Below are 15,708 nucleotides of genomic sequence, written 5' to 3'. Positions count from 1 at the left end.
AGTGTCTCCTACGTGAATAATCACCACCGTTCGTCTACGTTCACGCCGCCCTCATCATCACCATGTCCACCGCCACCGGATCGCCGCCGAGAAGACCGCAACTGAGAAGAAGTCTGCCGAGGAGACTACCGCCGCCGCTACCTCTGCTTGGCCGACTGGAGAGTATAACACGTTTATCCCTCCTCTATTCTTTACTGTTTTTGCCTTGGTTGCTGTTTGCATAGATAGATAAGCTATTTGCGAAGTACGAGTTTGCATGGGTAAAAATCAGTACGAGATTAATACTATCAGTGTCATGTTTATGATTCATTTCTAGATTATATTAATAAATTTTTTGATAATATACTCAACAACTTTTCTGTGATTTGGCCGCACTACCGGCCATCACGCGTGGCAAATCATGGACGGTCAGAAAAAAAAATGTGGAGATGCGGGGCCATCTTTTTTAGTAAATAACAATTTTCACAACAATACCTAAACATATCACAACCGTTAGATCATCATAACAACACCAAAATATATCACAAAATGTTTGATATTTCTTGCTTGTTGATTGTGAGGGTCACATGCGCAAAATAGATCATAAAACGTCAGATTGCATGGTCAAAGTTAATGTGTGCATAGGTAGCAGGTATTACCTCAGTTTCAGTGAATACGAGAGCATATTTTGTGATTTAACTTTGACCATCAATTTAACCCAAAAAAAGTTATGATTTACCTCGGTTCCATGCCGGCCTAAAAAAATATCAGCGAACGCAGACAACTGAGCAATCCTCATCATGGATGCATGGTTTTCTCCTTGGACTAGTCAAGATCTACGAATAAGGCAGTTCAAAATATCTTATCGTCATTCTTCATGAATCCTATAAATGTTTATTATCATCCATTATTCCATTTCTAGAAGCTCCCAAACAGACACCCGCATCCTTTGCTCTTTCTGCTGCTCTCTCTACCCTCGCCGCTATCACGCAAAACCCCTACAACTCATGGCGGCGCGGGGCTTGGTCAGTTTTTTTTTTTGTGATTTGGCCGCATTACCGGCGTTTGCGTGTGGGAAAGCAAGGACTTCGGAAAAATGTAATAAATAAGAACCGATACATCTTCGCAACAATATCACACATGTTACATCATCATAACAACGGTAAAATAGTCACAAACGTTCGATCTTTCTGCTTGTTGTTTGTTAGGATCACTTGTGCAAATTAGATCGCATGGTCAAAGTAACATTGCAGCATAAGTAGGAGGTATTACCTCGATTTCAGTGAATAAGGAGAGCATATTTTGTAATTTAACTTTGACCATCAGTTTAACCAAAAAAAATATGGGTTATGTGCGACAAAAATCATACCATTGAATTTGTATTCGAAAAGAGTTTTTGATGGTATAATTTTTTAAATCACCTAATGTATATACCAATCGTCTAACTGATGATACAACTTAAATCTCAAGATGCACGTGTGCATTGTTCACTAGAATTGAGGGAGCAGTAGACAACATAAATGAGGTGAGATAGGTTTATTAGAAAATAGTTTGGACTTTCTAACTAAATGACCATCCTAACTAAGAGTCGATCCTAAGCACCTGAGTAGGCTTTGATACCATCTCTGTGAATTTTACATCAGTCTAACAAACATAGGCATGTCGATCTATGAGTTTACAGGTGAAGTGATCTTTGTGTCGCCAGCAACGCTATATATTGTGCAGATGCGGTCGAGGAAGAACTCATAGGTATGAATGAGGGCCTAGCCTTGGCATTGCACTAGACCTCATTGACGCTTGAGCTCGAGATAGACTACACGAAAGCTAGTGAGCTTGTGAACACCAAGATGCTAAAATCATCACACTATGCCATAAGAGTGTATTATCGGTGAACATATTCTGGAAAAGAAGTGTGATAATTTTTAAATTGTGAGAAAACGGTAAAATGGTGAGTTATGAAACGGCGAAGCTACGGCCCCACCCCCAAACCGTGCGCATACAAATCATTGCGGGCATGAACATTGAATGTAAACTAAAATATATTCTTTTTCCCCAAAAAATAGGCTTCTCTAAAAGAATCATTTGTTATAGCACGGATTAGAGCTTTTAGGGTGGGAGGGTTATGGACAATTCTTTGCGGAAATTAGGAAGGTTCTGGTATGTAGGGAGTTTGTTCCGGCAAAATCTGCCGTGACCAGAATAGGATTGCACATTGTTCAGTGAACTTTGGTCGTGTCTCTGTGTGTGAGGGCCGAGGGGGGTAACACTACTATTGAACAGAATAGGATTGCGTACTGTTTGGTGAACTTTGGTCATGTGTGTGTGTGGGGGGGGGGGGGGGGGGTAGCCCTGCTATGCCGAAAAAGACTTTCGGCCCGGTTTATAAATAAAGCAACACATCCAAACCGATATAAGGTGATGAGGAGATCCTTTTACAAAGCAGATCAAAGAGAGAAACAAGAAAACAGGAGAGACCGTGCCCTACCCTAAAGCAACCTAGGCTAGGTTATCAACAAGGAAGAAGACTCGCCACCAAGGGGAAACGCCAGGCCTTGTTGCGGCGCTCATACCAAAGTGCTGCCGGAGAGGGCCCCCTCCCGCTCCGGATCGTGGAGCCTGAGCCTGCTTGCGAACAATGAGAATCATGAGGGACGCCAACAAGGGACCACTAGTAGAAAACGGAGCTTTAAAACCGGTTTGTAAGGGTCTTTAGTGCTTGTTATGGAACCGGCACTAAAGTGTGGGCACTAAAGGTCCCCCCCCCCTTTAGTACCGGTTCGGCACGAACCGGCGCTAAAGTGCCACCAAGTGGCGTGAGCTCGCGCCCTGGTATGGGGGACCTTTAGTACTGGTTGGTGTTACCAACCGGTACTAAAGGTTTTTCTTTTGAATTTTATTTTGAAAATTTTGGAAAAAAATGATTTTTTTTCAATTTTTAATTTTTCTGAATTATTTGATGATTTAGTCTCTAATCACCTCTCTTAACTGCTCAAGTGTGGATCACTCATTCCAAATCATCTAACTTCCCGACCGGTCACCCATCCCTCTCACTACTCCAGCCCGAGCACGCTTAACTTTCGGGTTCTATTCTCCTTCGTTTCCGAGTCTGCACTTGTTGTTTTCCTAACAATAGTAAGATGTCAATCCTATTAACCCTCAGGAGTTTAGCTTGAGCATGAAGTCACACATTTCACCGTTTGAGTTTGAAACTATTATTCTAAAAAAAAGTAATTATTTAGTAACGCTAATATTTCTTGAATATGTTTGACCATAGTTTGACCACAGTTTGACCAGATTTGACCAAAATTCAAAAAATTGAAATAATTATTTAGTAACACTAATATTCTTGAATAATTGTGTACTAACATTAATACTTCTTGAATAAGTAGTTTGACCAGATTTAACCAAATTTTTTAAAAAAACTGAAATTTGACCATATCTTTTTTTCCTTTTGGAATTTGAGGATTCTAAAAAATTCCAAACAGGCCGTAGGCGGTCTCCATCAGATGCATAAGGTGGCTGGCGGGTGTCTGTCTCTCCCACTTTAGTTGGAGCGGATTCGATGAACAGGGTCCTTATGAAGGGTAAATAGAAGTTGACAAATCGCGTTGTGGCTTTAACGTAGGTAAGAAGACGTTCTTGCTAGAACCCTAATTCAGCCACGTAAAACTTGCAACAACAATTAGAGGACGTCTAACTTGTTTTTGCAGCAAGTGGTTTGTGATATGATATGGCCAAAGTTGTGATGAATGATGAATGATCTATATGTGATGTATGAGATGTTCATGCTATTGTAATAGGAATCACGACTTGCATGTCGATGAGTATGATAACTGGCAGGAGCCATAGGAGTTGTCTTTATTCTTTTATATGACCTGCGTGTCATTGAGAAACGCCATGTAAATTACTTTACTTTATTGCTAAACGCGTTAGCCATAGTAGTAGAAGTAATAGTTGACGAGCAACTTCATGGAGACACGATGATGGAGATCATGGTGTCAAGCCGGTGACAAGATGATCATGGAGCCCCAAGATGGAGATCAAAGGAGCTATGTGATATTGGCCATATCACGTCACGTTTATTATGTGATTGCATGTGATGTTTATCATGTTTTGCATCTTGTTTACTTAGAACGACGGTAGTAGATAAGATGATCCCTCATAACAATTTCAAGAAGTGTTCTCCCCTAACTGTGCACCGTTGCTAAAGTTCGTCGTTTCGAAGCACGCCGTGATGATCGGGTGTGATAGATCCTTACGTTCACATACAACGGGTGTAAGACAGTTTTACACATGCAAAACACTTAGGGTTAACTTGACGAGCCTAGCATGTACAGACATGGCCTCGGAACACAGTAGACCGAAAGGTCGAGCATGAGTCGTATAGTAGATACGATCAACATGAAGATGTTCACCGACGTTGACTAGTCCGTCTCACGTGATGATCGGACACGGTCTAGTTAACTCGGATCATGTAATACTTAGATGACTAGAGGGATGTCTAATCTAAGTGGGAGTTCATTAATAATTTGATTAGATGAACTTAATTATCATGAACTTAGTCTAAAATCTTTACAATATGTCTTGTAGATCAAATGGCCAACGTGGTCCTCAACTTCAACGCGTTCCTAGAGAAAACCAAGCTGAGAGACGATGGCAGCAACTATACGGACTGGGTCCGGAACCTGAGGATCATCCTCATAGCTGCCAAGAAAGAATATGTCCTACAAGCACCGCTAGGTGAAGCTCCCGTCCCACAGAACCAAGACGTTATGAACGCTTGGCAGACACGTGTTGACGACTACTCCCTCGTTCAGTGCGGCATGCTTTACAGCTTAGAGCCGGGGCTCCAAAAGCGTTTTGAGAGACATGGAGCATATGAGATGTTCGAAGAGCTGAAAATGGTTTTTCAAGCTCATGCCCGGATCGAGAGATATGAAGTCTCCGATAAGTTCTTCAGCTGTAAGATGGAGGAAAATAGTTCTGTCAGTGAGCACATACTCACTATGTCTGGGTTACATAACCGCTTGTCTCAGCTGGGAGTTAATCTCCCGGATGATGCGGTCATTGACAGAATCCTCCAGTCGCTTCCACCAAGCTACAAGAGCTTTGTGATGAACTTCAACATGCAGGGGATGCAAAAGACCATTCCTGAGTTGTTCTCAATGCTGAAATCAGCGGAGGTAGAAGTCAAGAAGGAACATCAAGTGTTGATGGTCAATAAAACCACTAAGTTCAAGAAAGGCAAGGGTAAAAAGAACTTCAAGAAGGATGGCAAGGAGGTTGCCGCGCCCGGCAATCAAGCTGCCGGGAAGAAGCCAAAGAATGGACCCAAGCCCGAGACTGAGTGCTTTTATTGCAAGGGAAGCGGTCACTGGAAGCGGAACTGCCCTAAGTACTTAGCAGACAAGAAGGCCGGCAAAACAAAAGGTATATTTGATATACATGTAATTGATGTGTACCTTACCAGTACTCGTAGTGACTCCTGGGTATTTGATACCGGTGCCGTTGCTCATATTTGTAACTCACAACAGGAGCTGCGAAATAAACGGAGACTGGCGAAGGACGAGGTGACGATGCGCGTCGGGAATGGTTCCAAGGTCGATGTGATCGCCGTCGGCACGCTGCCTCTACATTTACCTACGGGATTAGTTTTAAACCTCAATAATTGTTATTTAGTGCCAGCTTTGAGCATGAACATTGTATCGGGATCTCGTCTAATTCGAGATGGCTACTCATTTAAATCTGAGAATAATGGTTGTTCCATTTATATGAGAGATATGTTTTATGGTCATGCTCCTATGGTAAATGGTTTATTCTTAATGAATCTCGAGCGTATTGCTACACATATTCATAGTGTGAGTACCAAAAGATGTAAGATTGATAATGATAGTCCCACATACTTGTGGCACTGCCGCCTTGGTCACATAGGTGTCAAACGCATGAAGAAGCTCCATGCAGATGGACTTTTAGAGTCTCTTGATTATGAATCATTTGACACGTGCGAACCATGCCTCATGGGTAAAATGACCAAGACTCCGTTCTCAGGAACAATGGAGCGAGCAACCAATTATTGGAAATCATACATACTGATGCGTGCGGTCCAATGAGTGTTGAGGCTCGCGGTGGCTATCGTTATGTTCTCACCCTCACTGATGACTTGAGTAGATATGGGTATGTCTACTTAATGAAACACAAGTCTGAGACCTTTGAAAAGTTCAAGGAATTTCAGAGTGAGGTTGAGAATCAACGTGACAGGAAAATCAAGTTTCTACGATCAGATCGTGGAGGAGAATACTTGAGTCACGAGTTTGGCACACACTTAAGAAAATGTGGAATAGTTTCACAACTCACGCCGCCTGGAACACCTCAGCGTAACGGTGTGTCCGAACGTCGTAATCGCACTCTATTAGATATGGTGCGATCTATGATGTCTCTTACCGATTTACCGCTATCCTTTTGGGGCTATGCTTTAGAGACTGCCGCATTCACTTTAAATAGGGCTCCGTCGAAATCCGTTGAGACGACACCGTATGAATTATGGTTTGGGAAGAAACCTAAGCTGTCGTTTCTAAAAGTTTGGGGATGCGATGCTTATGTCAAGAAACTTCAACCTGAAAAGCTCGAACCCAAGTCGGAAAAATGCGTCTTCATAGGATACCCTAAAGAAACTATTGGGTATACCTTCTACCTCAGATCTGAAGGCAAGATCTTTGTTGCCAAGAATGGGTCCTTTCTAGAGAAAGAGTTTCTCTCGAAAGAAGTAAGTGGGAGGAAAGTAGAACTTGATGAAGTATTACCTCTTGAACCGGAAAATGGCGCAACTCAAGAAAATGTTCCTGAGGTGCCTGCACCGACTAGAGAGGAAGTTAATGATGATGATCAAGATACTTCTGATCAAGCTCCTACTGAAATTCGAAGGTCCACAAGGACACGTTCCGCACCAGAGTGGTACGGCAACCCTGTCTTGGAAATCATGTTGTTAGACAACGGTGAACCTTCGAACTATGAAGAAGCGATGGCGGGCCCGGATTCCGACAAATGGCTAGAAGCCATGAAATCCGAGATAGGATCCATGTATGAAAACGAAGTATGGACTTTGACTGACTTGCCCGTTGACGGCGAGCCATAGAAAATAAATGGATCTTTAAGAAGAAGACAGACGCGGATGGTAATGTGACCATCTATAAAGCTCGGCTTGTCGCTAAGGGTTATCGACAAGTTCAAGGGGTTGACTACGATGAGACTTTCTCACCGGGTAGCGAAGCTAAAGTCCGTCCGAATCATGTTAGCAATTGCCGCATTCTACGATTATGAGATATGGCAAATGGACGTCAAAACGGCATTCCTTAATGGTTTCCTTAAGGAAGAATTGTATATGATGCAGCCGGAAGGTTTTGTCGATCCTAAGAATGCTGACAAGGTGTGCAAGCTCCAACGCTCGATTTATGGGCTGGTGCAAGCATCTCGGAGTTGGAACATTCGCTTTGATGAGATGATCAAAGCGTTTGGGTTTACACAGACTTATGGAGAAGCCTGCGTTTACAAGAAAGTGAGTGGGAGCTCTGTAGCATTTCTCATATTATATGTAGATGACATACTTTTGATGGGAAATGATATAGAACTCTTGGACAGCATCAAGGCCTACTTGAATAAGAGTTTTTCAATGAAGGACCTTGGAGAAGCTGCTTATATATTAGGCATCAAAATCTATAGAGATAGATCGAGACGCCTCATTGGTCTTTCACAAAGCACATACCTTGATAAGATATTGAAGAAGTTCAATATGGATCAATCTAAGAAGGGGTTCTTGCCTGTGTTACAAGGTATGAAATTGAGCTCAGCTCAATGTCCGACCACGGCAGAAGATATAGAAGAGATGAGCGTCATCCCCTATGCATCAGCCATAGGTTCTATTATGTATGCCATGCTGTGTACCAGACCTGATGTAAACCTTGCCGTAAGTTTGGTAGGAAGGTACCAAAGTAATCCCGGCAAGGAACACTGGACAGCGGTCAAGAATATCCTGAAGTACCTGAAAAGGTCTAAGAAAATGTTTCTCGTTTATGGAGGTGACGAAGAGCTCGTCGTAAAGGGTTACGTCGACGCTAGCTTCGACACAGATCTGGATGACTCTAAGTCACAAACCGGATACGTGGATATTTTGAATGGTGGGGCAATAAGCTGGTGCAGTTGCAAGCAAAGCGTCGTGGCGGGATCTACATGTGAAGTGGAGTACATGGCAGCCTCGGAGGTAGCACATGAAGCAATATGGGTGAAGGAGTTCATCACCGACCTAGGAGTCATACCCAATGCGTCGGTGCCGATCAAGCTCTTCTGTGACAACACTGGAGCTATTGCTCTTGCAAGGAGCCCAGGTTTCACAAGAAGACAAGGCACATCAAGCGTCGCTTCAACTCCATTCGTGAAAATGTTCAAGATGGAGACATAGAGATTTGTAAAGTACATACGAACCTGAATGTAGCGGATCCGTTGACTAAACCTCTCCCTAGAGCAAAACATGATCAACACCAGAATTCCATGGGTGTTCGATTCATCACAATTTAACTAGATTATTGACTCTAGTGCAAGTGGGAGACTGTTGGAAATATGCCCTAGAGGCAATAATAAAAGCATTATTATTATATTTCCTTATTCATGATAATTGTCTTTATTCATGCTATAATTGTGTTATCCGGAAATCGTAATACATGTGTGAATAACAGACACCAACATGTCCCTAGTAAGCCTCTAGTTGACTAGCTCGTTGATCAACCGATAGTCATGGTTTCCTGACTATGGACATTGGATGTCATTGATAACGAGATCACATCATTAGGAGAATGATGTGATGGACAAGACCCAATCCTAAACATAGCACAAGATCGTATAGTTCGTTTGCTAGAGTTTTCCAATGTCAAAGTATCTTTTCCTTAGACCATGAGATCGTGTAACTCCCGGATACCGTAGGAGTGCTTTGGGTATACCAAACGTCACAACGTAACTGGGTGACTATAAAGGTAGACTACGGGTATCTCCGAAAGTGTCTGTTGGGTTGACATGGATCAAGACTGGGATTTGTCACTCCGTATGACGGAGAGGTATCACTGGGCCCACTCGGTAATGCATCATCATAATAAGCTCAAAGTGACCAAGTGTCTGGTCACGGGATCATGCATTACAGTACGAGTAAAGTGACTTGACGGTAACGAGATTGAACGAGGTATTGGGATACCGACGATCGAATCTCGGGCAAGTAACATATCGATTGACAAAGGGAATTGCATACGGGGTTGATTGAATCCTCGATATCATGGTTCATCCGATGAGATCATCGTGGAGCATGTGGGAGCCAACATGGGTATCCAGATCCCGCTGTTGGTTATTGACCGGAGAGTCGTCTCGGTCATGTATGCTTGTCTCCCGAACCCGTAGGGTCTACACACTTAAGGTTCGGTGACGCTAGGGTTGAGAAGATATGTATATGCAGTAACCCGAATATTGTTTGGAGTCCCGGATGAGATCCCGGACGTCACGAGGAGTTCCGGAATGGTCCGGAGGTAAAGAATTATATATAGGAAGTGCTGTTTCGGCCATCGGGACAAGTTTCGGGGTCACCGGTATTGTACCGGGACCACCGGAAGGGTCCCGGGGGTCCACCGGGTGGGGCCACCTATCCCGGGGGGCCCCATGGGCTGAAGTGGGAGGGAACCCAGCCCAAAGTGGGCTGGGGCGCCACCCCCCCCAAGGTCCCATGCGCCTAGGGTTGGGGGGGGAACCCTAGAGGGGGCGCCCCCTTGCTTGGGGGGCAAGCCCCCCACCCTTGGCCGCCGCCCCCCCTAGTAGATTCCATCTACTAGGGCCGGCGCCCCCCCCCCCTTGGCACCCCTATATATAGTGAGGGAGAGGAGGGACTTCACACCCCAGCCCCTGGCGCCTCCCTCTCTCCCCGTTACGTCTCCCTCTTGTAGCATAGGCGAAGCCCTGCTACTGTGACGCCCTGCATCCACCACCACACTGTCGTGCTGCTGGATCTTCATCAACCTCTCCTTCCCCCTTGCTGGATCAAGAAGGAGGAGACGTCTCCCGTCTCGTACGTGTGTTGAACGCGGAGGTGCCGTCCGTTCGGCGCTTGGTCATCGGTGATTTGGATCACGTCGTGTTCGACTACATCATCACCGTTCTTAGAACGCTTCCGCACGCGATCTACAAAGGTATGTAGATGCATCTGATGACTCGTTGCTAGATGAACTCCTAGATGGATCTTGGTGAAACGAGTAGGAAAATTTTTGTTTTCTGCAACGTTCCCCAACAATTACCTCAAGTGCCCCTCATACCTACCACCTCAAGGCCAGTTATGGTCATTTGTCAAGGACCTCTTAACCTATACAAGCAATACACGGGCTGAACTCCATTTACTCTCGCTTGAATAAACTCAAGGGGTGAGGCAGGCCCTCCAAGAAACCAAGTAAGCTTGGAGCCAGGTATCGGGATCGGAGAGAGCTGCTAAGGTCCATGTCACACAGTTCTAGGACTGAAATTTTAAATTACAATGGTTAGACCAAATTACTCTTTTTTTTGGAAATGGAGGTATACCCCGGCCTCTGCATCATGATGATGCATGCGGCCCTTTTTATTAAAAAAATCCGGCAAATATCAACATAAAGGTCTTACAGCTCGCAAACGGAGCAAAATCATAGCACAAAGATCTGAAAAAAATAAAGGGCCTAAAATAAAACAACCGATACGGTGATAATAAGGACAAGCTCTCTAGCCCTCTATCCTGTTATGCGATCGCCATCCGAACCGGTTGAATATAGCCCGAGCTACCATCTCCCATTGGTTGCACCCAGTAACCAAAGGCTCCCTGGAGTCCATAGGAGTGAGTAAGGACCACGTACGGATCCAAGCTGTAGCTCTGAAGATAACCTGCAAAAAAGTTAAGTTGTGTTGTCTGTTAAAAATCATATCATTTCTGCAGTTCCATATAGCCCATAGTAACGCACATATTCCAATCCGAATACGATCCGCCGTGATCTGTTCAACCCCAGCTAACCACGTCCCAAACAAAGACGCAATATCTACTGTGGGATTAATATTAAAAGCTATATGAATCGTTCTCCAAAGTAACTTGGCAGGTGGGCATTCAATGAATAAATGTTGTATTGTCTCATCTTGAGCACAAAAACAACACCGCGAGTTGCCTACCCATCGCCTCTTAAGTAAGTTGTCCTTTGTGAGTATTACTTGCTTGTGGACAAACCACATGAAAATCTTAATCCGAAAAGGAACTTTAATCTTCCATATATGAAGTGACCTTGAGAGGGGACCAGAATTAATCAAATCCGTATAAAATGATTTCACCGTAAATATCCCATTTTTAGTTAACTTCCATTGTATAGAATCCGGCACGTCGGAGAGTCGAACTTCAATCAATCTCCGAACCAAGTGCATCCAGGCTGTCCATCTCGCACCCACTAACGCACGTCTGAACTGGATATTCAAGGGAATAGTTTGAAGGACGATACCTACGTAATCTTCCTTCCGTTGCACAATATTATAAAGGGTAGGGTATTGTAAGGCCAAAGGAGTCTCTCCTAACCATGTATCCTCCCAAAATCGAGTTGACATCCCGTTGCCAACCAAGAATTTGACCCTACGAAAGAACAGATCTTTCGTTCTCATAAGTCCCTTCCAGAACGGTGAATCGGTTGGTCGGATGGTAGTCTGGGCTAGCGTTTTCGAGTGCAAATACTTATTGCGCAGGATTTGAGACCACATGCCCTCCGGCTCTGTCCCTAACCTGTACAACCATTTGCTCATTAGACATTTATTCTTAGTTTCCAAGTTCTCAATACCGAGACCCCCTTGGTCTTTAGGTCGACAAAGGATATCCCATCGTGCGAGACGGTATTTCCTCTTGGCCTCATCCGACTGCCAAAAGAATCGAGATCTAAAGAAATCAAGTCGCTTTCGGACCCCTTTCGGAATTTCAAAGAACGAGAGTAAAAACATGGGCATACTAGTTAGTATTGAGTTGATCAGAACTAATAGACCCCCATATGACATCAACTTGCCCTTCCAGTAGCTGAGTTTTTTTCAATTCGTTCTTCTATGCATTTCCATTCTTTATTAGATAATTTACGGGGATGAATCGGGATACCCAAGTGTTGGAAATATGCCCTAGAGGCAATAATAAAAGCATTGTTATTATATTTCTTTGTTCATGATAATTGTCTTTATTCATGCTATAACTGTATTATCCGGAAATCGTAATACACGTGTGAATACATAGACCATAATATGTCCCTAGTAAGCCTCTAGTTGACTAGCTCGTTGATCAACAGATAGTCATGATTTCCTGGCTATGGACATTGGATGTCATTGATAACGGGATCACATCATTAGGAGAATGATGTGATGGACAAGACCCAATCCTAAGCATAGTACAAAGATCGTGTAGTTCGTTTGGCTAGAGCTTTTCCAATGTCAAGTATCTTTTCCTTTGACCATGAGATCGTGTAACTCCCGGATACCGTAGGAGTGATTTGGGTGTATCAAACATCACAATGTAACTGGTTGACTATAAAGGTGCATTACAGGTATCTCCGAAAATGTCTGTTGGGTTGACACGGATCGAGACTGGGATTTGTCACTCTGGATAACGGAGAGGTATCACTGGGCCCACTGATGATGCATCATCATTATGAGCTCAAGGTGACCAAGTGGTTGATCACGGGATCATGCATTACGGTACGAGTAAAGTGACTTGCCGGTAACGAGATTGAACAAGGTATTGGGATACCGACGATCGAGTCTCGGGCAAGTAACATACCGATTGACAAAGGGAATTGTATACGGGGTTGATTAATCCTCGACATCGTGGTTCATCCGATGAGATCATCGTGGAGCATGTGGGAGCCATCATGGGTATCCAGATCCCGCTGTTGGTTATTGACCGGAGAGTCGTCTCGGTCATGTCTGCTTGTCTCCCGAACCCGTAGGGTCTACACACTTAAGGTTCGGTGACGCTAGGGTTATGAAGATATGAATATGCAGTAACCCGAATGTTGTTCGGAGTCCCGGATGAGATCCCGGACGTCACGAGGGTCCTGGGGGCCCACCGGGTGGGGCCACCTGTCCCGGGGGGCCACATGGGCTGTAGGGGGTGCGCCTTGGCCTTCATGGGCCAAGGGCACCAGCCCTACTAGGCCCATGCGCCTAGGGTTTCCACCAAGGAGGAGTCCAGGTGGTGGAAGGCACCCCGAGGTGCCTTGGGGGGGAGGGAAACCCTCCCCTGGCCGCCGCACCTAGGAGATTAGATCTCCTAGGCTGCGCACCACCCCCCTTGGCCCTCCTATATATATAGTGGGGGAGAGGAGGGATTTCATACCTCAGCCTTTGGTGCTTCCCTCTCTCCCCGTTACGTCTCTCTCTCGTAGTATAGGCGAAGCCCTGCTACTGTGACGCCCTGCATCCACCACCACGCCGTCGTGCTGCTGGATCTTCATCAACCTCTCCTCCCCCCTTGCTAGATCAAGAAAGGAGGAGACGTCATCCGTTCCGTACGTGTGTTGAACGCGGAGGCACCGTCCGTTCGGTGCTAAGATCTTCGGTGATTTGAATCACGTCGTGTTCGACTACATCATCCCCGTTCTTTGAACGCTTCCGCTCGCGATCTACAAGGTACGTAGATGCATCTAATCACTCGTTGCTAGATGAACTCCTAGATGGATCTTGGTGAAACCGTAGGAAAATTTTTGTTTTCTGCAACGTTCCCCAACAGTGGTATCAGAGCTAGGTCTATGCGTAGTTCTCTTGCACGAGTAGAACACAAAGTAGTTGTGGGCGTTGATTTTGTTCAATATGCTTGCCGTTACTAGTCTTATCTTGATTCGGCGGCATCGTGGGATGAAGCGGCCCGGACCGACCTTACACGTACTCTTACGTGAGACAGGTTCCACCGACTGACATGCACTAGTTGCATAAGGTGGCTAGCGGGTGTCTGTCTCTCCTACTTTAGTCGGATCGGATTCGATGAAAAGGGTCCTTATGAAGGGTAAATAGCAATTGGCATATCACGTTGTGGTCTTTGCGTAGGTAAGAAACGTTCTTGCTAGAAACCCATAGCAGCCACGTAAAACATGCAAACAACAATTAGAGGACGTCTAACTTGTTTTTGCAGGGTATGCTATGTGATGTGATATGGCCAAAAGGATGTGATGTATGAGATTGATCACGTTCTTGTACAAGGAATCACGACTTACATGTCGATGAGTATGACGATCTACAAGGATGATCATGGAGCCCCAAGATGGAGATCAAAGGAGCTATGTGATATTGGCCATATCATGTCACTATTATTATTTGATTACATGTGATGTTTATCATGTTTTGCATCTTGTTTACTTAAAACGACGGTAGTAAATAAGATGATCCCTTACAACAATTTCAAGAAGTGTTCTCCCCTAACTGTGCACCGTTGCTACAGTTCGTCGCTTCGAAGCACCACGTGTTAATCGGGTGTGATACATCCTTTCGTTCACATACAACGGGTGTAAGAAGTTTTACACATGCAAAAACACTTAGGGTTAACTTGACGAGCCTAGCATGTGAAGACATGGCCTCGGAACACAGAGACCGAAAGGTCGAACACGAGTCGTATGGAAGATACGATCAACATGGAGATGTTCACCGACGATGACTAGTCCGTCTCACGTGTTAATCGGACACGGCTTAGTCGACTTGGATCGTGTAATACTTAGATGACTAGAGGGATGTCTAATCTGAGTGGGAGTTCATTAATAATTTGATTAGATGAACTTAATTATCATGAACTTAGTCTAAAATCTTTACAATATGTCCTGTAGATCAAATGGCCAACGTTGTATTCAATTTCAACGCGTTCCTAGAGAAAACCAAGCTGAAAGACGATGGCAGCAACTATACGGACTGGGTCCGGAACCTGAGGATCATCCTCATAGCTGCCAAGAAAGATTATGTCCTACAAGCACCGCTAGGTGATCCACCCGTCCCACAGAACCAAGACGCTATGAACGCTTGGCAAACACGTACTGATGACTACTCCCTCGTTCAGTGCGGCATGCTTTACAGCTTAGAACCGGGGCTCCAAAAGCGTTTTGAGAGACATGGAGCATATGAGATGTTCGAAGAGCTGAAAATGGTTTTTCAAGCTCATGCCCGGATCGAGAGATATGAAGTCTCCGATAAGTTCTTCAGCTGTAAGATGGAGGAAAATAGTTCTGTTAGTGAGCACATACTCACTATGTCTGGGTTACATAACCGCTTGACTCAGCTGGGAGTTAATCTCCCGGATGACGCGGTCATTGACAGAATCCTCCAGTCGCTTCCACCAAGCTACAAGAGCTTTGTGATGAACTTCAATATGCAGGGGATGGTAAAGACCATTCCTGAAGTATTTGCTATGCTGAAATCAGCAGAGGTAGAAGTCAAGAAGGAACATCAAGTGTTGATGATGAATAAAACCACTAAGTTCAAAAAGGGCAATAAAAAGAACTTCAAGAAGGACGGCAAGGAAGTTGCTGCGCCCGGCAAGCAAGCTGTCGGGAAGAAGTCAAAGAATGGACCCAAGCCTGAGACAGAGTGCTTTTATTGCAAAGGGAAGGGTCACTGGAAGCGGAACTGCCCCAAATACTTAGCGGATAAGAAGGCCGGCACCACCAAAGGTATATTTGATATACATGTAAT

The sequence above is a fragment of the Triticum urartu genome, chromosome 6 (genome assembly GCF_003073215.2).
Source record: "Triticum urartu cultivar G1812 chromosome 6, Tu2.1, whole genome shotgun sequence".
In the NCBI taxonomy this organism is placed as follows: domain Eukaryota; kingdom Viridiplantae; phylum Streptophyta; class Magnoliopsida; order Poales; family Poaceae; genus Triticum; species Triticum urartu.
Note: the sequence above shows the minus strand (reverse complement) of the source record.